Here is a 25,785-nt window from a genome sequence, read left to right on the forward strand (position 1 = left end):
GGACTTGTCTAATTTAAACACAAATAAACAATTACAAATAAGATGAACACATGCAGCCACGGCGCTAATCAGTGAAACATGGATTTAATGCTTCCCGAAGTTTTTATCCAGCACACGACACAGCTTCAGAAAGACGATCAAGCAGCTTGAAAACAACAAATAAAACTTTTCGGAGGTCAGTCTTTACTGTCAGCTCATCAGCAGAATCTAGTTTTGTCTCTACAGCTGCTCAGACATGATGCTTCAGTTGCAAAGAAACCTTACAGAGTATCCAAACCCTGCTGGTCTGACACCTTCACCAGAGGCTCTGCCAAACTTTAAATCACTTCTGCATTCAACTACTATTACAGATAATGCTGCGTAATCAAGATAAAAAATAAATAAGTTAGTTGCGCTAACCCTAAGGCACTAATCTGTAAACATTAGTTCCACTAAAGCACTGCGCAAGTACTGGGTTAAGCAGAAGCTAATGCTAACTTCACTAATTTCAGTTCAAATTTTATTTGCCCTTGAAAAAATACAAATAAAGGGGCAATAATTTTCACGTTAAGAGTTTACATGCTCTATGATGCCTTTAGATATCCTGTTTAGGTCTGCTTTATTTCTGTTTTTTTTGATGGACGTTTCTTGTTTGAAATAAAAAAGAAAGAGAATGTGAGAAGAGGAAACAGAACTGCTGCGTGAACAGCTGTCACCCCATCAAACTAATAAGACGAATATAAGCATCTACAAATTCTTAATAGCTGATAACCTAAACTTCAACAGATATGTTTGACTTTTTTCAACTGAACGTTTACAAAACAGTCAAGTAGCACTTCAGAATTTAACCAGAAGAAATTATTTAGCAGAAGCTAAGTGCGCTAGATGGCTTTCAAGCTAGCAAAAGTGCAAGACAAAATGTTAGCTCTGTTATTAGCAAATTAGCCGAAGCGGGCCCACCGCTAATGTTAGCTGTTAAACTACAACAGCAAACAGAAGAAGCTGTAAGAAAATAATTAGCTTAGTCACATTTCTGAGGAGAACATCATCTGCTCTTGTCCTACAACCCCATCCTACCTGTTGGTTTTAAATACAAGATACTTATCAATAATTTGGTGGATCATTTTATTAGCATTTCTAGAAACAAAATAAATTGATGCGAATAGTGGAGTAGCTCTACAGATTTTAATGTGACCTGCATTTTAATCCGCTAGAAGACTGGCAAGAACAAGAATCTTATGATCTCTAATTGGATTTAACAAGATCCCGTAAAATTGCAGTCATGGAATATGGTTTGTTAAACGATCCAGAAGAAAGGGGATTATTTTTGCACCTTCTCAAATTTATGTTAACAGAACTCAGTGGCAATAGGAGCATTTCATGCATAGCTACAAGAAAGATGAGCGATCATCCTCAGTCAAGGACAATGCTCCATTTTACAAGCACTAAAATTTTATGGCTTCTTCCTCTGTTTTTGTTCCAGCTCTCTGTTAGGATGCTGACTGTCAGAAATACCGTCCACGTTTGTCCTGCAAGGTTATGTTATTCGACTACTGCTGTAAGGTGCTTCTGTTTCAAAATAAAAAAATTATGTTACCCTTTTCTGCCATGAGACATCTGAGAATGCTTTGACACCATCTGCTAAGCATATTATCTGATCCTGTGTTACACTTTCAGGATGTCCCAATCCAGATTTGTTTGACCCTGATGCTGATCCAAGTAATTCAAGATGGAGTATCAGCCTATAACAAGGTTAAATTTAATATTTCATATCGCCAAAAGCACATGGTTCAAGTTCTTAAAATCCAAGCCAACCTTAGTTTATGCTGTTCAAGTGTTTTCTCTATTAGTTACATTTACAGGTCAAAAAAACAAAAACACATAAATAAATCTAAAAACTCTGCAACCATTTAAAACTACTTTAATGGTTTATTATGTTAGCTTGTCAATGTTTATGTGGACAATATTTATTGCACTTTACTGCAGAGGTAACAAATTCATATTTAGGAAACTCAAAAGTTAAACTGAATCCATAAACAAAGGAAGGTATGGCTTCTTTTTTCTCAGTGACTCATGAGAAATAACCTGAAATCAGTGCACAATCAATACAAGAAGTTTTATATTGGCGAGCCACTATTTGCTGCAGTCACGGCCGTCTGTGAATAGCTAAAATCCCCAAAAACTTGAGATCTGCCTACAGAGTTGAAGGCAGAAAGCTGCCTACAACTCTGTATTATAATAGCTCAAACACAAAATATACATTAATAAGCGCAGTGGAAATCATTTTAGCACTACCACAGAAGCTAGCATCCGCGGTCCTCCTTGTTTATGCTCTTGAGGGTACAACCAATCAACGCCACGGAAAATAAAAGGTGTTTCTGGATTGGCTGCTCGCCAATATTCAAGTAGCATATTCAAACACCTAAGTGTTTTGCTTCTCAGATAATTAGGCTTCCTTTGTTTTACCATGGATTAGTGCATTAATAATGAGCTGATATTGAGTAGTATAAGACACAATATCTTATTCTACTCAATAGCTTGTCAGATATTATATCTGACAAGCCGACACTTCTATTATTATTGTTTTGACATACATCCTAAAAACTAAAAGCTCTTTTTTTTATTTTTAATTGTAGCTTAACAGTCAATAAAAAGGTCTAATTCATGCTTCACAGGATATTAAAACCATTGAAAAGACATGGTTTATACACAAAAATAATTCATATGATAAGAATATTAAATGCCACAAAATCTAAAATTAACCCACTTAGAATTAGTTTGCTTAAACCAGTAATATGAGTGTTAATGAGATGCATTACTGCTAATAAATCATCGAGGTAAGGAAAAACGTAATCAATTACTACATCCTGAATTGAAGAGTGCACACAAATAACGTGGGAAATGTCGGACACGAACACATGGAACACATTTCACCACAAACCCGAGTTATTTAAAGGCATCGGCTTAAAGCTGTAAACTGGACGCCGTCTGAGCAGTTTTCTTCTTGATGCATCACTCAGACCAAAACACTAAAAATCAGGCTGTGTTTGCTCCCTGGAAGTAGATGTTGGGAGGGTTTTGTTTGAACACATGCACATTTTTATTTAGTATTTAGTTAAAGTCAAGAAAAAATTGAGGAAACCTGTCCTACTTCTGACTAAAAGAAGTCAGGTCTTAGTAAACAGACGTACCCAGGAATATTTAACGTCTAAGTCAAAGTAAATCTGAAGTAGTTTGGCATATCTTACAGGTCGTAAACGGGAATCGAAAGGCAGATCTTTATTTATATCCCAAGGGGCAACTGATTGCACAGCAAGTCACAACAAAATACAAGAAACACAACTATTAATATTTAGCTAGAGGGCATGGCACTTAATTCCCCTCCTTCAACCAATGGACGTCAAAACCATTAAACCTGTCAATCAAAAACATATAGATGCTGGTATGACTAAAACCACAAACAATAAATAAACCAGTAAATGTATAATACTTAAAAACATTCAAATTACTTGATATGAGAGAACAACACACTACTTAACTCATCACACAATTTCCATCAACTGTATGAAACTAACAGCAGTCTGGGAATAAATTAATACTTATATCTGTTGCTCAGTTTATAAAAATTGGGGGAAGCATGCTCAGCTTCTTAGCCTCCGTTGTGAAATACACGGCCAAAGATTTGACCAATTACTGCAAATTACTTCTGCTCCCGATTATTTCCCCGCGCCTTCTCCCAGTCCGCTTTAATACCAACAGACCTTCCTGTATCCTGAGGTCAGTGAGTGTGTGAGGTCAGGTACCAGTCTGTCAGTGTCGAGAGTCGGCCTGTTAAACCAATGCCATGTTTACCGCGCAGAGAAAAGCCTATTAATAAATCAGCTGCAGACAGCCTGGCGGAAGTGGCCTGGGGCCTGTAAACTGGAAGGGAGGGATGGATGAAAGCCTAAACAGAGGGGGACAGTTGGACAGAGTAAAGAAAAAACATGGGTGCAAAAGAAAAAAGAGAAATGAAGTGGTAAATAAATGGAAGGATGGAGTGACAGGAAACCAAGCATGGAAAAAAGGGGGTGTGTTTCCCCGTGTGTGAACCGTGGGTATCGGTTAATGCATGGATGGATGGAGGTTCTGCAGAGCCGCCGCAGCTGCCCTGTTCTTCCTAGAAAATGATCCGCAGGGAAAAGTGGCGGTGTGTGGTTCCAGCGTTGTAGCGTCTCCTTACTATTTCTGCCTGGCACGCTGCGAAGGCCATCAGGAAGCAAGCCCAGGAAATGTGTGCCTGCGCTAAAGAACCGCACATGTCTGCGTAATAACTATCAAATTGTGGAGTTATTTATAGTTTAATTAGCCCAGGAAATATCAGTGTGGAGTGGTGTGAGAGTATGCTACACACACATTCAGATGTCTGTTTTCAATCAGCATCAGTCCTAGATCTGACACGGCTGACAGCTTCATGCTGGAAATACATACTGCTCTATTTACTCGGATGTTCAACGGACCCCCGCTATTCATGGGGGTTAGGAAACACAGCCGTCCGCCAATAGCTAAAATACACTTGCAAAGGCAATTTACTGACAGTATTTTATAACAGAAGGAGCCCATGTACAATGAACCGCCCCTCCATTACAGGGATCATGAATAGCTAAAATCCGTAAATACTTGAGACCCCATCTAAAACAGTGCCAGTTTTAATAGTTCAAACACTAAGTTTACCCTAAATACGCATTAACACACACAATGGAAACCATGTTAGCATTAGCGCAGAAGCTAAAATCTATGGTACATAAAAGGCTCTGCTGGGTTGGCTGCTTTGCAAACATATACTGTAGCTGACAGTGTGTCAAGAAACATAGCGCTGAGGTATTTTAGCTTCCCACGCTTCCTTTTTGAATATTTTAGATTGGATCTGCAAAAAAAAAAAAAACTGCAAATAGGCAAGGTTTTCCATAAAAGAATTTAAGAGTTACGTTCCACAGAAATATCCATGAATTCTGAACCATGAATAAGTATGTCGAGGGATTTCTGGTTATTTCATTTTACCAACTTATAAATTAACAATTTTGTGCAAAACAAATAATATGGAGCTGTTTAATCCCATATGTAAAAAAAACAAGTTGGCCGGAGAAAAATAAAATACTAGTTTGCTTTCAAGATTTGCTTTTTAGACTGAGTTGAAGACTTCATTGTAAATTATGATTTTAATAAATAAACTACACAAGGGTTCACCAATTGCAGTTTTATGGCCGATCACCGATCTTTCGAAAGCCTGAGCTGACAATTCCGATTTTTGACTGATACCGATTTGTTTGGTCTGAAAAGTCGCTAAACCGGCAACAGTGGGGTGACTATCGTTAACCGTGCATGTGCAGATGTGACCTGGTGGGTGGGCCAGTCAGCCCTCTCTCACAATGGAGCAAAAGTGAACTGGTGGATTGTCAAACCTCTGTGGAGGAAGATAAGATAGGTGGCATAGATCAGTTTCACATGCAAGTATTTGGGCTGCGACTAACAATTATTTGAGTAGTTTATTGATTATTCTGAAGATTAATCTGAAAAAAATGTGGCACATTCAAAAAAAAAGATCATTTAACCACTCAAGCCTTTCTTAGGCAATATTAGAAGCATAATAAACAATGCAAGTGAACAAATAATTCAGTTTCTTTTTTTAATTAAGAAAATAAAATATTTTATTGTCTAAAATGCAACAACACAAGTCCTTTAGTAAACCTGAAGATGTGGAGCTAAAACGATGCAACTTTAAGAGTTTTGGCAGAAGCATATCAACACAGTTCTTGGCTTAATTCCGGCTCTGAATGTGTTGTTTTTCTCAGTAGATAGCCTATCTAGACTGAGTACTCCAGTTAACGATTACTTGTTGTAATAAAGGATTAATAACGATTAGTCAGATTAATCGTTTCAGCCCTAGTAAGTATGAACGATTTTCAACAACTGACTGTATATTCTGCAGGAACCTGCACACAGCGCATCGTACACCACAACTTAGCAGGACTGACAGGCAAACAGACAGACTGGTACCAGTAAGCTCCACCATGACTGCACATGAATTAAAGTGTGATCTAAGGATCACATTTTAATTACTGCTGCAGCAACTAACTGAGCAAACATTAAAAAGCACCAGTCTATGGTGTTAATGCAAAGCATAGAGCTTAATGTTTATTATAGTGGGTCTGTATGACATCTGTGTTACTTATGCCTGTCACAGTAAGCAATAAATCTACAAATTACATGATAAGTTAAAACACACTCAATAATTTCCATTTCCATAATTTATTGTTTTTCTTTTTTGCTCTCTTTCTACCAAAACTGGGTTTCGGCCTTACCCAGGTTCTTGGGTCAACTAGCCCTTTTTTGAAGGAGAATTTTGTTTACATAGTTCATAATTGGTTTTATTTGTTGTTTCTGTTGTTTTGTTAATTTATTTAAAACGTCTTCCAGTGTTCATTCAAAATTAAAGTTTTTTTGGTCTTTGAAAATGTGGTCTCAACACTACAATATTATTGAGTGTCACAATAACTTCTAGGACAAACTATCGTCCAGCAAAATTTGCTATTGTGACCGGCCTGATGCTACTGCCGCTCTGGGATGTGGCATAATTAAGGCGGCGCTGGCAGAATGCGGCTCTGAGTCCGATGTTACCATCTCACTTGCTGTGAAAGAAAATCTCGGGTCCAGAATTTAAACTCTAATAGGAAGCAATTTAACACACGTAACTTGTGTGTTAAAATGTAGTAATAGTCAGATGTGTCTGCGCTACAGAAATAATTTGTGCAATCTGGCATTTCCCGTCATGCACTGTGAGTCAAGTAAATGTCATATTGTGCGCTCACAGTCCGATACATTCAAGTCTTGTATGATTTTTGAAATCGTACAGCTTGACGACAAAAGATAGGAGTAGACCAGTTACTGGTATCAAACTATAACTGAGTTTTAAAAAATGTTATATTCTCAAAACTACAAACAATTTCCTGTCATACAGTTTCTACGGTTTCAATTCCTTTTAATCAGATGCTAGAGAAAATGCCTGAGTGATTGCAGTTTCTCTGGCTCTCTGCTTTGGGTAAAAATGTAATAATAAGTTAATAGTGACTTGCAATTTTTTGTGCAGTTTCATCGGCAAATTGTTGAAAAAAAAAAAGCTTGATTCTCCTGCTTACAGGAAAGACAAATTCAGGTGTTTTGAAACACTTCCAGTTGCGAAAAGTACGGAAGGTCATACTGTGGACTCATCATGGTGCCCCGCTCATCTCCTCTGTGTCTTGGAGAGCAAAATATAACCAATAATGAGGTTAGTTTGAAGGTTTATTGAGTTATAAAGGAAGCAGATATAAAACAAAACCTCTTTGATAGTTGATTTTAGAGTTTATCTTTTATTTTCTTTTGCTGTTTTAATCTTCTTTTTTTCCCAACTAGTCACTGCACTCCTCAGGAAAATACCAGCAGCCACCCTGCACAAGTAAATTCCTAAATGTTTCACATTTGTTCCAATGCCACGCACTTAATGAATTAGTGGTGGGACTAGATTAAAATTTTTACTTGAATTAATTGCAGGATCTGCATTAAATCAATCACATTTTAATCAAACGCTGTGTACCAACAAAATAAGTAACATTTTCAATTCAAAAACCCCTTTTGCTGCTAAATTATTGAGTAAAAAGACAGATGAACTCAACAACAAGCATAATTATTATTTTGAATCTGTTATTTAGGTTGCAGTTTTCCAGTCTTTCAGGAAGTCCTGATCATCCATGGAACTTCCTTTAGGAAAGTGGACTGTGGACGCTGACATTAGTGTTAGCGACGTCTGTGCTGCTGCATGTTTAGCAATGAGATGCAGTTTTAGGCTTGAGTAGCTCGAAAAATTTGGATAACCCAGGGAATAAGATTGAACACATAGCATTAAATTTTGACCAATTCCACACAAATTCCTGCATATCCTTTCTGTTTCTGATGTTAAGTTTCCTTTGATTGCGGATGATTGGCTGGGTCACTCTAGCAGTTTAAATTTGTTCTCTCAAATTAAGACCTTTCTTGCCTGTGCTTTTGGGAATCATTTCTTACTTATAAATTCACACTGACGTCATTTTCAGATTCTTATCAAGAATACCTTTATACAAAAGCCCCGGGTCACCATCCCTGAATAGATGGGAACTACAAAAACTAAATGGAGCACAATTTTAATGCCGTTTTTTTATTTTTAAATAAGGTACACAGACATAGAATCTACTAAGAATTTATCAAATCTAAAACACAATTGAGAGTGGACCCCTGATATTCACGGGGGTTAGCCACTGCAAGAACCGGCCAATGGCTAAAATCAACGAATACTTCAGACCCTCTTTGTAACTGTATATTGTAATATTTTAAACACTCTTCCTATGCATTAATTTATACAGTGGAAACCGTCTTAGTGCCACTGCAAAAGCTGACATTCCCTTTCTTATTTATCTCCACTCTTGGAGCATACAGCCAATCAGCAACAAGGAAAATAAATGGCACTCTGGATACTGGCCGGATAATAACACTGGCCAATAGAACGTCAAGCAGCATTACACATAGGTCAAAGCTTTCCAATCTGCATTTTATTTTGAATATTTTAGATCTGCTCTAAAAAATAAAACACATTTACAAAACAATGGTAAATGGGCAATTTTCTATGAATAAATTTGAGTCACGTTCCACAGAAAAATCTGCAAATAGGCAAATCCACAAATGCTGATAGATTAGATTAGATTGATAGACAGACAGATGGATAAAAACTTTATTCATCCCTGTGGGATTTACCCTCAGGAAAATTGTAGTTCAGTCTCCCACACAGCACCAACACATCAAACAATACATCAATTCTTAGATTATTTTATTTTATTTTTTACATTAACAGTCCGATCCTATAGTCCCTCTGTTTCTATTGTACTCCTGTTAGCCCTCCTTCCAACCTCCAGTGAGGAGTTGAAGAGTTTCATTGCATGAGGGACAAAGGAGTTCCTCAGTCTGTTGGTCCTGCACTTTGGAAGAAGCAGTCTCCCACTGAACCTGCTGTCTTGGCCGCTGATGACAGTGTGCAGAGGGTGGCTGGCATTGTTCATAATAGCCTCAACTTTCTATAATGTTCTCAACTCTGCCACTGCTGCCAGAGAGACGACAAAGTCCCTCACCAGGCTCCTGTATTCCTCTTCGCTGTCTCTGATGCACCCCATGATGGCAGTGTCATCAGCGTACTTCTGAATATGACAGAGTTATAGCAGAAGTTTGAGGTGTACAGGGTGAAGAGGATGGGTGACAGCACCGTCCCCTGTGGGGCTCCAATGTTGCTGACCACAGTGTCAGATGTGATGTTATTCTTCCTGACGATCTGTGGTCTGTTGGTAAGTTAGCTGCAAATCCAGGTGACCAGGCAGGAGTCCACTTTCATTCTAGTAAGTTTTTCCAGAAGTGCAGGGGGCTGGCCAATAATAACACTGCACTTAAATGCACTTGAAAAATCCAGGAAGAGGATCCTGACTTTGCCACTTCCCTTGTCCAAGTGCGAGTGGGCTCGATGTAGGAGGTGGATGATGGCATCCTCCACTCCAACCTCTGCCCTTCAGGCAAACTGTGAGGGTCTTCAGCATCCTTGACCTGCATTCTGAGGAAGAGCCTCTCCAGAGTCTTCATCAGATGCAATGTCAGTGCCACCGCTCACTGGGCCTGCTCTTCTCAGGGACAGGGATGATGCAGGATGTCTTCCAGAGCAAGGGCATGCTCCCAATTTGCAAGCTAAGGTTGAAGACTCTTTGTAATGGTTCCCTGAGCTCGGTAGCACAGATCTTGAGAATCCGAGGGGATATTCTGTCGGGTCCTGCAGATTTTCGGGGTCGAAGCTTTCTCAGTTCTGCCCTCACCTGATCAGCCGTAAAGTGTGGAGGAGGCTGTGTGAAGGGAAAGAAAGGAGAGGGGCTACTAGGCTGCCTTGGAGAAGGAGGTTGGGTCAGAGGGCTGGTACAGGATAGAGGTGAGGCGAGGGTGCCATGATGGTGGAATGACTGCACCTGCTGGCAAGGAGGAGGATGCACTGAGGCAGAGTAAATGTAGGAATGGTGGTGGGTGAAGCATAATAGCTAAATTTATTGAAAAAGTTATTCAGTTCATTAGCTCTCTCTGTACTTGCTCTCTCTGTGGTAGTCCGAGCTTTGTGCCCTGTAATGGTTCTGAAACCATCCCAGGCATCACTTAAGCAGTTTTCCCTCAGCTTCTGCTCCACCTTCCTCCTGTAGCAGTCGTTTGCCTTCCTCAGACAACGTTTCACCTCCCTCTGTGCTGCCTTTATCTTCTCCTTATCTTTAGTCCTGAAAGCTGCCTTCTTCTGGTTGAGGACAGCCTTTACTCCTTGTGTTACCCATGGTTTATTATTTCGGTAACATCGAACAGTCTTGGGGGGGCCACCACATCTACACAGAAATTAAGATAATCTGTGAGACAGAGTCATCCCCTTTAGGTATTCACTATGAGCTCCCAGCAGCACATCCCAGTTTGTGATGTTGAAAGAGTCTCTCAGGGCCTCCTCTGCTTCAGGAGTCCATCTTCTGATGGAGCGAGTGGAGACACCCTACCTTTGGACCAGGGGGTGTACTGGGGTTGTATGTACACCAGGTTGTTGTCTGACTTACCCATTGGGGGAAGGGCAACAGCATTATATCCATCTTTTACATTGGTGTACAGTTAATCAATTATCCTGTTTTTCCTGGTGGGACAATTGACAACCTGGTGAAAAGCAGCCAGAGTGGAATCCAGGATGACATGATTAAAATCTCCAGATATTATTATGAGGACTTCAGATGTTGTTCATACGAGATTCTCAATCATCTTGGGTAAGATCACTTTGCTTTTACAATGTTTGCACAAAAAATAAAAGCAATAATTACAATAATGTCAGTGGTTCTCATTTCTGGTCCTCAGTGGTTGCTTTCCTTTTTCTTTTTTCATGTGTCTCTTCTCCAGAACGCCTGATTCAGATGATTGCATTGGTTCCTCAGCATGCTACCGGTTGCTAGGTGTGTGTTCAGTAAAGCAGAGAAACACATAAAACACACAGGATAGGTGGTCCTGTCGTACAGGACTGAAAACCATTGATCTAACTGTAACTTCAAAACTGAAAAACAACAATTATTGCAACTTTACCTTAAAAGGAAAAAAAAACAAAAAAACTAATGGTACCCACGGTGACAATAATGTTACATATGTTGTTCCCATGTTTGGGTATAGACAGACAAGCTGCTGATAGCTCTGCTAACTACAAGTTTAAAATTATGAAACTTAACAAAGGGCAATGCATCAATAGTTACCACACAATGACTGTTTAGCAGCTGGAAATATTTACAAACAGCTGATTTATCTTTCATGGAACTAAAGGGAATATTTTAGAAACCTTTCTTCAGCCAGCTGACAAACAGTGCACAGCAACTGCAGTCCCTTATGCACCATAAGGTTTGAGAAAAGACCAGTCGCTAACTGTGTTTCCATCAGCGTTTCCTATGTGCATTTTGAAGTATCACATTAGAAAAGCCTGATAGAAAAAATTCAACATAACTTCCTCAATTTTACAAGAGACTTTTTACGCTCGCTTGAGGTGGTTGCGGCTGGATGAGATTTTAATATTACATTCAAGAAAGCTTCAAAGATCAAATTCATGCTTCAAAAACACTTTTATTCTGCATTTTTTTACAGACTTTGCCGCAAATTCAACAAACTGGTATTTCATTTTCTGTCTTGTTTTCATCTTTTCAGACCTTGGAACAGTTCTTTCACTATGCATGGTCTGATGTACGGCATTTCCCAGTTGATAGTGACATAGAGGGCTGTGATGGTTATGTAGCTTAGCGTACCCTTAGACATCCGTCCAGTGGTTGTTATGGGAATGCTTTCTGCCTCTTTTTGGAGTACTTAAACATTTTTCGTGTCCTGTTTTTCTCTCTGTTACACTGATAGTTCCAACTGTGAACTCAAAATTCTGCCAAATAAATTTGATTTAAGTGTAGTAGGGCCATCTTCTATTAGCAACTTCTTCAGGCAAAGGCATTGTGACCGCAAGTGTTCACGAGATAGCCTGTACCTCAATGAGAAATATTCTGATGGTTTAATATTGTGAGATCCTGTATGACGAGACTTTGTTACAGACCTACTACAAACACATAAATCTTGTTGCCTCGTTGTCCAACAGCACTGAACATTCATACACAAATCCCTCCCATCTGTATAGGAGTATGCAAAAAAAAAAAAAAAAGCACAAAAACCCTGCATGCGTAACTAGTGCAGGAATGCACAAGTTACGCATGTGCATTCCAGGAGAACTGCCATATTCTATGGCAGTTCTCCTGCTCTCAGCTAGCCGCTGTCTGGAGAAAATAACAAATAGTCCGAGCTTCTTCAGTGAGCAACATCCATTCTGTCATGAACCCAGTGTCCCTTGCTCCCTCACCCTGCCTTCCCCTGAACACCCCAGCCCCATCCCTTCCATTCCCTCTATATAAGGTGAAGAAGTACAAAGAAAGGGATCAGAGCTTTTCCGATTCTTCTCTGGTTATTAACCACCATTTGCTCCCTGGAAGAGCAGTCCCTCCCATTAACCCAACTGATGGTCTTTTCTCATGGAAATCAGCCTGCTGTTGCAGCCACCGCCATCGTTGCTGCTGCTGCTGCCGCCGCCACCGCCACTGCAGCCTGCAGAGGTGCAAGGAATTGAGGGGGGATTTGACGAGGAGAAGACCTCCCCCTGACTCTGAAACTGCTCTCTTAGTCTCTCTCTCTCTCATACACATACATACTGGGCATACTGGGAAAAGAAAAATGCACATATCTTCCTAACAGGACTACGTGGTGTGTGTGAGCATACTAAGACAGAGGCAAACGTGAAACATGCTGACTCCCAACCACAGGGGCATGGAAGTAATGTATAACAAGCCATAGACGTTAACGAGAAGAAGCTGACTCCACACAGGCAGGAATACAAGATTTGGGAGAGCAGAAAAAAACTTTATATCATCCGGCATTTTATGACGACACGGAGAACATCGAAGGAGATGAAGACCCGCTTTGTCCCTTTAATCCTCAGAGCAAACCGATCCGCAAGACACATCTGGAGATTAGGACTTCCAAGGGGACGGTCGAGATAGTTTTCACCTATTAAATTCACAAAGTCACACTTAAACTTTTAAAACACACACACAAAACCACATCCATCTGTCGGCGCCTCGGAAACCACCACAACAACAACAAGTGCTACCTCACACAACGCTCCAAAACGCTCTAAGAATAGAAGTCTCCAAAATCCCTGCGGGGCAGATCCATCACCAACTGTTGGGTGGTTGTGGTGAGAGAGGGGCAAACGTCAACACATGGGTCTCAACTTGCACCAAAAGCCATTGTCTCTCGTGACAAACTCACTTCCATTTCCTTATTATGTAGCCAGAGGCTTTGATGGTACGCTGGGAGCTGCAGGGGGGAAGAGAGGACGAGTTTGATTTTAAATTATATTCCTATCTGAAAATGTACCTTAAATGGTGGCACTAAATGTTTCTCATATAGGAGACTCCTTTAAGGATCATGCTGCTGATTTTGGAAAAAATAAAATGCAAAAACCACAGCATCCACCTTGCAACTTGTTACTCAATCATCTGTCAAAGTAATTCAATATAGTTTGATACCATCAGTTGATGGGTTCCCAACCTGCTGGCTCCAGTTTTTACAAGGGATGCATTTCTGATATAAATATCAGAGGTTTAGTATCTGCCGATACCGATCCAATACAGAAATCAGTACTGAATTGACCTTAAACGTTTTTTTTGTTTTTTTTAAACAGTCATAAATGTACTGAATTACAAATTTATTTCATAACGCTGCACCAGTGCAGCACACTTGCATACACCAATAGAACGATAAACCTGGTCAAACATGTAAAAACAACACAACTTTAAAATGTTCAGTCAGCGCAATTAGGAGTAGAACAGCCACTGTAGAATAAATAACAAAGAAATTGAAACTGACAAAAACCATAGGTTGACTATCTTGGTCAAACATGTAAAAAAAAAAAAAATAAGACTGCAACAAACCTTTCTAGTGGTTCAGAAAGTGCAAAATATATATATATATACCTGAACAAAACGACAGAAACAAGAAATAAAATGAATTCTCTGAAGTTTCTGTAAACAAAGCTGTCCTTCAAAAAAAGGTCAAAAGACTTTTTGGTAAAAAGAGAGAAAAGAGAAAAACACTAAATCATGCAAATGGAAATGATTGAGCTCTTTTTAATTGATCATGTGATTAATTTATTTATTGCTTATCGCAGCAGGCCTGTACATTTGTACGTTTTTTTGCTGTTTTATTCAACTCCAAAAAAGGAAAAGCAAAGTAAACACTGTCGATTAATGAGTTTATAGCTAAAGACGGTAGAAGTTCTTTGTTTTGATATAATTAATGAATTGGAGAAAATTAAAAAAAATAAAAGTCTGATCACTAGTGTCTGGCCGAACTATCACTAAATGAAAATATGTCCGATTCTGATTTCTGGCCCAGCCATGGCAGAATCTCTAATGTGAAAAACTTTAACATAGTTAAAGTGTCTTTCCATAATATGTTCATTGTTGCACTTCATTTCTTTATTTATTTATTTTTTAATGGAATAAATACATAAATCACCATCAGGTGAGTAACTTTTAAGTGAATATTTTTGTTTTAAAAAATCTGTGCATTTTTCCCCCATTAAAAATAATCCATATGCCATGTACACATTTTATCTATTTGTTTTAAACTATTGTGCTTCAGAAAAGAAAATACTTTCCAACAAGGCAATAACTATCCAAATCTTAATTCATGAGCAATTTAATAGATTCAGTTTGTGTTTTGCAACACAAATATTAAGTATGACCTTTCCAGTTGAGTTCAAGCATCACTTTAAAAGCTGATCTAAAGTTTTTGTAGATAGTTTTTTTTTTTTTTTTTTTTTTTTTATTATACCTAGTCAAATGAGAAATTAAAAAAGCAACAGAGTGTTAAAACAATCCGTGTTTGGGTGTGTGAGGGGCAGCTCTGTTTTCCTGTACAATCCCAGGATGTGTGAATGCAGCTGATGTCATGAAAACACCTTAAATAACCCAAAGTTCAGAGCGAGTTCATGCTGCTCGCTCGATGAGGAAAACAGCAATCAGTAATCTTCTAATGAACTACAGAAAAATCCTATCAGGATGGAGGGGGGGGGGGGGGGAGACAAACACGCAGAGAGGAACAGCGCAGCGCAGAACAGCGGCTTCTTTAAACTTCAACTCTTTCTGCTCGTTTTCTCACTCAAGTGGCAACAAACCCTGCGGCAAAAGCAGCTATCAGTAACAAGTGCACAAGCTGAGTCCACACATTATGAACCCAACAACCCCTTCCTCCCCCCACCCCCTCTTTTTTTTTTTTTTTTTTAGAAGGCTCCTGCTTGTTGTTTACTCTCTTTGCAACGCGAAAGATTTTCTTCGAAACATCCGATCAGGGAGGCACGAACCGCAGCGAACGGTTCGTTTTGGAGACAATGACATGAATATTAAATGTTGGAAATAACAAAGAATCCATGTTGCGGGGCCGCTTCAGTCAGAGAGCAACTTTCGGCCAAGTTTTCTCCTCTGGACTAAAGCAACACAAACAACAGGACGTTCAGTCCCTCCGTCCCCCCCCCCCCCTCCTCCTCCTCCTCCTCCTGTCCTCTGCAGCGCCAGTCATGCCACACTTCAGAATTATTCCCAAACTGGTTCCGACTCACCGAAATCACCCCAAAAATAATTAAAAAAAATAAAATAAAATACAAACTCTCAACGAAACGTGCAACTTGCACCGTAGTTTCGTAGAACACAAGCAGCGTCAGAGTTGATGAAACTCAGCAGACTGATTTTAGGCTGCCAAAGGGGAAGGGGGGGAAAAAAAACTGCGAAACGAGTGTTCAGGGAATCGGATCATGCGGGCCGTCCGCGAGGGTCCTCCTGCACGTCAGTCAGCACAAGTTCACCTACAGCCCGGAAAGTTGCCTCAAAGCCCGCACGTGCACGCGTGAGGACGGACAGCTTACTTTACAGAAGAAGGAGAGAGAGGAGGGGAAAAAAGGAGCAAGTTTACTCACCGAAAACCTTCCAGCACCGCATTAGTCAAATTCACATGGAGTCCCGGTGAGCTTCAGCTTCCATTTCTGCCCCCCCCTCCTACCCACTCTCCACCTCCGGTCCGGAGTACAGTCCAGCCGCAGCGGTTCCTTCGTCCCACGCTTCCCGTTTTCTCCCGTTTGATCCGCGCGTCGGAGACTTTTATTATCCGCTACTGGGTCGGCTCTGTCTCCGAGGCCCGAGAGTATGCCTGGCTCTGCCTCGCAGGCTGCTGCGGAGTTATGGGGCGGTAAGCGTTGTGAGAGTGTGACGTCAGGCCACTTTCACAAACTTTTTTTTTTTTTTTTTTTTTTTTTGGAACCAGTCACTGCAGCATGTTTTTACTGGTGTTTTCAGCTGCCAGTCCTCCCCGCTGCAATTTGTGACCCAGTTTAAACACCTGCAGCTGAGCTTCTTCCACAACCTTGCACCTTCTCTCCTTCTAAGCAACAATACTTTTGTTTCTTTTTTTTTTTTTTTTTCCTAATATTGAAAGTGATTGATATTATTTTTTAATAATTGATTGGTCTCAATTGCTTTCAGGAGAAGATATTTCAAAGTCTAAGTTGGAATAAAATGTCTATAACGCCCTAATGTTGAAACATCGAAACCGTAAAGTCACCAATCCCAACGCGAAACATTCAAAATGGCCACCGCTCATTTATCACATAGTTATTGCTGCAGTAATAAATAGCTTATTTGCGATGCTGTTCGGAGAAACAATTATTTCAATGGTCACAAATTTAGCAATACACCACATATGTTATTGAGCAAATTCCTGTGGAGCTTGAACATATAAAATGTAGAGAAATATGTGCTTATTAGATAGTTTTGCTAATAGCATTTAGCCTGGTCACTTAGCCAATCCCTGGTTAGCAGATTCACGAGATTTTATCCACAAAATAATAAAGTAAAATCCATGTATTTTCAAAAGTTTGATTTGCTTTTTAGATTTAAAAAAATAATGTAAAACTATTGGCAAAGACAAACAAAAAGCTGGCCCATATTTTGACACTTTCTATAATTTAACTTGCGTTAACAAAGTATAGGTTCGCCCTGTGACCTCACTGCTCATGCATGGTAGAGTTGAACATTTCATTCACACAAAAAAACATTTGTTTTATACGTTTTTGTTCAATAAAGAGAAGCTTAGCAAAACATTTGAAAATGAAAATAAATGTAACACTGAAAACAAATGTGGGGTGTTGCAGAAGGCCACAAAAAGAGAGAAAAAAAACAGCCTTCGTTTTCAATAAATATTTTATGTTTAAAAATATTTTAGTTTTATTATAATTATTACTCATTTCTTATTAGAAATTTTTTTTAATTACTCAAACCCAAAAGCAAGCAACTTCCAAAATATTTAAAAAGGCATTTAGGTCTTTGAGGCCTTAAGATGAATGTGTGTGTGGGTGTTTTTTGTTTGTTTGTTTTTTTGTTTGTTTTGGAGGGGGTTCTAATAATTTATTATTCTCAGATATATTACCTAATTAATGTCTTCTTAAAGACTGTTCTAACAAATCTGTTAAAACGTGTTAAACCATAACTAGTTGAATACACACAAGCCACAGTTAAATGGAAGTAAATACATCTTAAAGTTTTACTTTTCTTTATTATTTTTCTGGCACTCTGCTACTAGATTATACAAGCAGTATATTTTACAAGAAGCTAAGTTTAATTTTGCGTCATTTAATTATTTTATTCAAGCAATTTTACTCTATAATTTAATTATGTTTAAAAATGATCTCAAAGGCGTTATATGAGGTTTTAAGGCACTTTTATATCATTTATGACTTAGTTATGTTGCTTTTTATTAGATTTAATTATAATATCAACAATATATTATTATTATTATTATTATTATTATTATTATTATTATTATTATTATTATTATTATTATTATTATTATTATTATTATTATTATTAACTAAAAACAACATGGTGCTTCCGTCCCCTGTGTTCCAGCAGAGGTGGTCTCTCCCGCCTCATTTATGGGCTGTATGGTTTTCGGGTTTGGGGGGGATGGCGGTCAGCGGAGGGAAGGAGAGGGGTGAAAGGATTACTTCCAGGGCACATCAGCTCGTTTCCTCGCCGACAGCGACCCCCACACCTCCTCGCCCCCCGAGCCAGCAGGGTGAATATGTTTATGCGGAGACAGATCAGGAAGGTGGGAACAGCGGGACGCTTCAGTCAGGCTGCGTTCAAGTTCTGCTCAAATTAAAAATAATATTAATAATAACAATAAATCCAGAGTTATTTTTATTTTTATCATTGTATGTCGTCTTTGTAAATAAATGCATTGTTTAGAAATGAAAAAAAAGAAGAAAAATCTCAGGTTTTAATTTATTTGCATTCTTAAGTAGAAAATGGTTTGAATATTCACGGATCCTGGTTTTTATGTTGCTTTTGTGCTTAAATAAACTTGACTTTGAATATTCAATTTCTCAGGTGGTCCTCCTTAAAATGACGCAAACATTCACTCGCAGCTTTGCAAGCACGCACGTTTCCTGAACGTCGCTCAAGCGTAACACACACGGGTTTCCGACCGCACACGAACGCAACAGAGCGGGGGGTGGGGGGGTTGTATGGCTGTGGTTCCGTAGAGAGACCAGCGGGTTTACCTGGGAGAACATAGTCAGAACCCAGGTTCTGCCTTTTGTTTGTAGCTCCCAAACCGGAGGGGAAAATGGAGGGAAAACATTCGTCATTTCTAGACCAAAAAAAAATCCCAGGTTATTTTTATGTTTTGTCGTCAATCTTGAGGTCGCCGGGCTGCTGTTCTGTAGCCACCTGAAAGCGGCTGTCTTATTTGTGGACATAGACGTGCAGAAAACCCGCTTTGAGACGCCACGTGGGGGCAATTTGTTTTGACTTTTAAATGGGCACGTCAGGCAACGTTTTTGTTTCACGGCAGGCCAAGAAATGATCATTAATAGTCAAAAGTAAGTGGGGAAAAGTTTGGTTTTAAGACGTTTTCATCCGGGAAAAAAATGTCCTTAAAACGATGAAAAATACATACAAATAATAATAATAATAATAATAACACACACAATTTCAGGTCATAGATTGTTTTAGAATTATCTAAACAAATAGTAAAAATTAATTTAGAAGCTGCATAAAATCTGAAATGTCTTAGACATTTAGAAACATCAAAAAAATTTCAATCAGTAACGTAGCTAAATAAGAACATTTTAACAGCTTATAGGCTGGGCTTTTTTTTTTTTAGAAACAAGACAAAGATGTTCTGCATTTATTGAATTGTATTTTATTTTCATTTCAGGCTTCAAACACATTTCAGCATTATTTGTTTGCCTTTAGAAAACGGTTCATTACAAATCTGCCCTATAGAAAAAAAATAAAGGAAGTATGAAAGAAAGGAAGAAAGCAACAAAAGGAGATAGCCTAGACATCTCTCCTTGATTGCAATAGTTTTTCACATTTGTAAATAAATTAACTTGACTCCTAATTTGTTGCGCTTTAACACATTTTCTGTTTATGTTATTTTCATTTGTTAATTTTCTTTCAGTTATTTGGACAGAAGAAAGTAGGAAAATGACCAACCAGTGATCAAGCATAAACAAAATGTGATAAAATGGTTGAAGCTGATTTTACTCACCTTTTGTTCTGTTTTCTAGACTGTTCCACGTCGCTGCATATGAAAAGTATAGGCTGCAGGTCTGTTTCACGTTATATGTCAGATAATCACATAATCAAATGAAGAACAAAATGGTTCAAATTTAGATCTTGGTCTAGTGGGAATAAACATTTGTTCAGTAGTATTTTAAAGATCAATTATCCTCAGAATAAACAATCTATTGATAGTAAGATGACATCAAATGTTTGAAGACATCTAATTTGAGGTCTGCTCAATAATTTAGATATTAATAAATGAAGTTAGTTTTTCTTCAATTTGATCAGTCCTCATAATAAGTTATGATCTCATTAATATGTCTTCATGTATCCTGAAAATATTCTGGGTTTTTTTTTTTTTATGTTCAGCCAAATTGTCATCTTATGAAGAGAAATTTTCTGCATCACAGTAACAGTTCTCTTCTAGTCTAGACAGAATTATTTAATTTAAAAAAGAAAAAGTTGAGCGGTGTACTAGAAAACAGACAGAAGGATTCTGATGTTTCACGTCTATTTTAATAACCTTTATTATTATGACCTCAACAACTGAGGTTCCATTTTTGTCTTGAAAGAAACTCTCAAGCCGGTTGATTATTATTATTATTATTATTATTATTATTATTAGTCATATTTCAGTTGTGTCATTTCCATCTCAATTAGCTAACAGGGTTAAAATCAAGTAGTTTAAACAGAAGGTCTGTGCTGTTTCCAGTGCAGAAATCTGGAACACTGGTTGTAAATCCTGATTGGTCCTGTATGAGAATAATGATCAGTTTGATTGGGAAAAAAAATAAAAAATGTAACAACTAATTGATTTTTTTTTAAGTGTCTTCCTCGTCTGTTGTAATGAATCCTAATTTGGCGTTTTTCATGGATATATCGGACTGGATTGATGTCAGAGAGCAGCGTTGGTGTTTTCCTGTCTGTGAGACATTTTGGGGAACAGGTGCTCAAGTTTGTTAGATATAATAATAATAATAATAATAATAATAATAATAATAATAATAATTTCAGAAGGGCACGTTTTTGTCTGGAGGAAAAGGGGGCAGGTGTTCTAGCACCACCTAGTGTCTGTCTGTGCCCGGCCCTGCTGACAGAAGTTCCCCTGGGTTCAGCCATCACCTAACTGGTTGTTGTCAAACACTCTGAGTGAACAGAGTGGTGAAAGCGTAATGATGGCCACACCAGAGTCCAGAACTACATCATCTGGCAGCAAACTCTGGGGGCTCACCTGAAGAGGGCGCTATGAACGCTGAAACTGAATCAGAAGGTGCTCCTACAAAGGAAGGAAGGCGAGAAGAAATGTCGAAAAAGAAAGAAAGGAAGGAAGGAAAAAGAGAAGGAAGTGAGAGAGAGAGAGGTAATCAGAAGGAAGGTAAGAAATAAGGTTGGGTTGTGTGTTCAACTGGTGTCTCCTTACCTCCAGTCGTCTCCCTAGTCTCTCTAGCCGTCTTTAGTCTTGCTCTCCTTGCAGCTCCAGCGATGCCACAGCCCTAAACAGAAGGTGAACATAAACGGAGAAGAGAGGAACTGATGGCTTAAAGATGGATGACGTGAAACCATTTCCCAGCACTGAGACGGAGATCTCTTTCATGAGCCCGTTGTTTATGTGGATGGCGGCGCGGCTGGTTGGTGTTCCAGTTGCAGCTCGGTGGGCTGAGTGATTCTTAACTACATAGCCCAATGCCACATCGCCACTTCCTTTCTCCATCTCTCTCGTGTCCCCAAACCTTCCCTGAAAAGTTCTCAGATGCCCAAACACCCCAAACGCAGGAGCAGCAGCCATGTTTCTGCATATTTCATCTCCCATATGCCTCATCAGGCCTGATTGGAGCCACTGTGACAAACGGGAAGCCACTCTGTTCAGAGGGTCTGATGAGGAGACAAAATGAAACTAAACGAAGCATCAGGCGTGGAGCAGCTCCGCCATGTCCCAGCAGTTCATCTCTAATTCAGGTTCAGCAACATCAAACATCACTCTGATTCTCAAACACAACATAATCATCTAGAGCACAATAGCAATTAGTAAGAGGGACAGTTTGTTCACATCTGGAGTGCATTTCCTTGCCACCAAAATGCTCAGCAGTCCCGTCTTTCTGTTTCTGTGGCGGTGGACGTAACCATGTGTGTGTTTTTATGGGCTCTGTTTAAAGCAGACGGGCGGTTTACATTAGCAGAGATGTGGGCGATAAACAGATTGTAAGAGAAACTGTCAGGACACAAAGAGGGATGTAGCATCTTTCTGTCCTGCTGCACCGACCACCTGTCTGGATCCAAACAGGTTACAAACTGACTCTTATTTTCATTATTACATCATTAATTACGTGGTTGGACTCTCTGTTATGCTCCGAACAGCTTTGATTCTTCAAGGCGGTACACTTAACAAGGTGTCAGAGACATTCCTCAGAGATTTCTCCTTCAGGCAAAGTGAGGTAACGTTTTTCTAATCTGTCTCAAGGTTTGACCTGTATGTGAGCTAAGATGGTGTCTCACATAACGTGGTTGTAATGCACGGTTATTGTGACGTTTTGGCAATCCTCAGAAACGCTCAGCAAATTGTCCACCAATCAGCTCACACAAAGTTCCTAGAAAATGTTGTCTTTGTTTTTATTTAAAGAGGCAGCATAATATCAACTTTTCTGAGCTGTACATTGTCTTATAATGTTATTCCTTCATCAAAAACATACCGGCAGTGTTGCCTTGATTCTTTGAATCATGTTTGAGAAATCCCTTAATCTCCGATGGGCAACCACTCAGCTGTGCAAAAAAAAAAAAAAGAAAAGGAAAAAAAAGGCCTGGTGGGATTTAGGTTGCGGCTCCTTAGAACAGTTTCCAAGCTTCTGAGCTTCCATCTCACAGAGCAGGCCTCCCCTCACTCAGCTCCTTCAAACTAGCCAGGAGCAATTAGCAAACCCCTGGGGGAACTGCACGTCTGCTGAGCTCGTTGTGTGAGCTACTTCTCATACAATGCTTGTAAAAATGTTGTTAAAGGGTTAAAAGAGGAGCCATGTTGTGGCGACTTCCTGAAGGCAGAGTTTCAGAAAGAGCAGGAGTTTGTAAAAAACCAAAGCTCTATTTTCAAGGTGTTAAATTACAAAGTGAAATATCTTTTAAGTCATGTGTGATATATACAGCATTTTTATAACAACTGGAGGTAACGTAGTTACTTGATTGTGCTATAAAATAGCATTAATACATAATTTTACCCTGTGGATGTGGTGGGGATAAGGAAGAAGGAACTGTGAATTGTGGGTGATTTGCCACAGGATGTTTTAAACCACCTGGCTTTATATGGGAATAGAACAGAAACATACTTTACTGTCCCACTGTGGGGAAGTTTGGATGTACCAGCAGTATGTTAAAGGTAAATACAAGCATACATATTCAGATTAAGGGTAGAAATTTTAAAATCAGAACAGACTGTACACTAAAGGCAAATTCACAACATAAGAAAAATAATACAGTAAAAATAATAAGAATAGCATGCAATGTCAAAAAAGAATGTGCAAGTGAATCAGTGGCGAACATTTTCATAGAGGTGGCTAGATTGGGCCAGTAAAGACTAGAATCTTTTCATCATCATTAAGAAATTATTGACTTAAAACAAGCTCCTGTATCTTGCGGTAAAGTTACTTGCAAGTTACTTTTGTCTCATTTTAATTGTGCGAAGATATTTGCACCAGAAACTAGACTAAAGATAAGTTTACAATTTATGTTTTGCAGTGTACGACAGTAGAATGAAAAATACAAGTTAACGACATTTAGAATATATTAGCTGACTACCATTGCACTCCAAATGACAGCAGGGATGTTATTTGAAATGAAGTCTCACAGCAGCTGGTGGGGAAGGATCTGTGATGACGCTCCTTAGATTTGAGCACCCTGGATGCTGCAGTCCATTTCAGCGGTGGGGCTGGGGAGGGCGGGGGGGGAGGGAGGTATGACTGTATGGTTTAGAACACATTCAGTTATGATGAGTTATAAAATGGATTTTTTACAACATTTGATCAAACAGTTTGGAAAGGTTTAAGTTAATGTTGTTTCAGATGGAAAACCTCTCTGATGTGAGTAGATTAGATTGATATTAGTGTGGAAAACCTATGTTATATGTTTTTATACTGTCTGTTGATAAGATACTGACTGATCAGACCCCCTCCCCACACCCCACCCAACCATGTCAGTGAGGCTCAGACAGAAATGTTTCAGAACATGTGACCGGCTGCTCAGATGATGCTTGAATTAAAGGTCCCCTTTCCTCTGACCATTATGTAACCACCAGGCAGCTGGCCTGTGATAAACCCTGTGTAGATGCAGGAGGGGGGGCAGGGGGGATCTATCTGAGCTGAATTTTCTGGAGTTTTCTGTGACGAGGTGAGGGTATCGCACTAAAGGCAGCTGATGTGAGCAGCCTGCAGCAGGTTGATAAGGTGATGGGTGGAGCTGAGTCCGGTCTGGTGAAACAGCAGAGTCATGAAGTAATGCCACAGGGGGGGCAGGGGGGGAGGGGGGGCTAAAAATAACAGCCTCTGGTGGTCACTTTCTGAACAGATTGAAACTGGAACAATTAAGGATTCTGGGATGATGGCGTTGATGATTTACAGTGGCTTTCATATGAAATTGCAATAAAATGCATTTGTGATTGTGGTTGTAATGTGACAAAATATGGAGAAGTTCAAAAGGTATGGGTACTCTTGCAAGCCACTGTCCCCTCAGAAGGGTCAAATAAAACTCATTTAGAGCCACAAATGTCACATGACCTTTTGAAAAAGACAACTTTTTAAACAAACAGCTACTTAACAAAGGTTTTGTAAAAAAAAACAAAACAAAACACTGTGTTTTATTACGAAATAAAGATAAACATAAAAGAGGATGGGTTTTTTTAAGCTCAGATACCAACCTAAAGACAAAGAAAATAGATATAAAACATTTTACTGGTATTTGTAATGCCATCCTTTGTGGAAATTCAGTGCAAATACAGCAGAAAAAAATTAAAATGCTTAAAAATCTGCATTTGTTATAATCTGGATTTAAAAATATTAAATGGTTCCTTTTTCCATTGTGGTAGGTCAAAAAAGCCACTTTCAGCTTCAAAGCCACAGACTGCAAACCCTGGATTAGATTCTCTAGTTCTGCTTTTGTTCAGGTAACTTTGTATAATTGTTACTTTGTGGTTCTGTGGTTGAAATAAAACCCAACATATACCAAGAAAGGCAAGTTGATTAAAAAATAACAGTGTTGTTCTGTTTATATTTACAAAAATACATTAAAATTGAAATATTTCAGACAAGTGTCAAAAAATGGAAGAAACGTTTCCGCGTTTCTGTCTGTTCTTAATGCAGGACATTAAGAACAGTCCATGGAGATCTCACAAAAACAACAAGATGTTTTGCAAGCATGTTCTCCTAAAAAATGTTTCTTAAAGGGGCAGTATTAAGTAAAATCCACTTTTTTGAGCTTCGCATAATGTTACAATGTTACCCCTCATCAAAAACTTATCTACATTGTTGCGTTAATTCTTTCATGCATGTTTGAGAAATTTTTTGAATCTCCCATGGCAACCATTCAGCTGTGCAAAACGCCTGGCTGGTCCTAGCCCCGCCTTTCAGGATGAGGCTCCTCCTCAGAGCTGCAGTTTCCACGCGTCAGAGCAGCCCTCCTCCTCAACTCCCCCACCCAGCTCCTTCAGACTAGCCAGCAGCAATTAGTAAACACCTAGTGGAACGGCGCATCTGCTGAGCTCATGGTAAAAACGTTGTCAAAGGGTTGATAGAGGAGTGGCGTTGTGATGACTTCCTCAACGTGGAGTTTCAGAAAGAGCAGGAGTTTTTAAAAGAGACAGACAATTTCAAGTTGTGAAATTACAAAGTCAAAGTTCTCTTATGTCATATTTGATACGGATGCAGTTTTGTTTTATAACAACAGAAGGTTATATAATTACTTGATTGTGTTACAATATGGTGTCATGTGCCTGGAAAATACATAATTCTGCCCCTTTAATACTGAACAGGTGTGG

The 25,785-nt window shown here is 39.1% G+C and overlaps 1 protein-coding gene across 2 annotated transcripts in view; it reads right to left on the minus strand.

The window, feature by feature from the left end:
- The window catches only part of plagl2 (pleiomorphic adenoma gene-like 2), a 52,488-nt gene extending 35,180 nt beyond the window's left edge, over positions 1-17,308 (minus strand). For both annotated transcript variants that reach the window (XM_032569461.1, XM_032569466.1), the window contains exon 1: positions 16,124-17,308. The gene's annotated coding sequence lies outside the window, so the exon portion shown is untranslated. The remainder of the gene's footprint in view (positions 1-16,123) is intronic.
- Between the last annotated feature and the right edge of the window lie 8,477 nt (positions 17,309-25,785).

This window comes from Xiphophorus hellerii, chromosome 1 (genome assembly GCF_003331165.1).
Source record: "Xiphophorus hellerii strain 12219 chromosome 1, Xiphophorus_hellerii-4.1, whole genome shotgun sequence".
Taxonomy (NCBI): domain Eukaryota; kingdom Metazoa; phylum Chordata; class Actinopteri; order Cyprinodontiformes; family Poeciliidae; genus Xiphophorus; species Xiphophorus hellerii.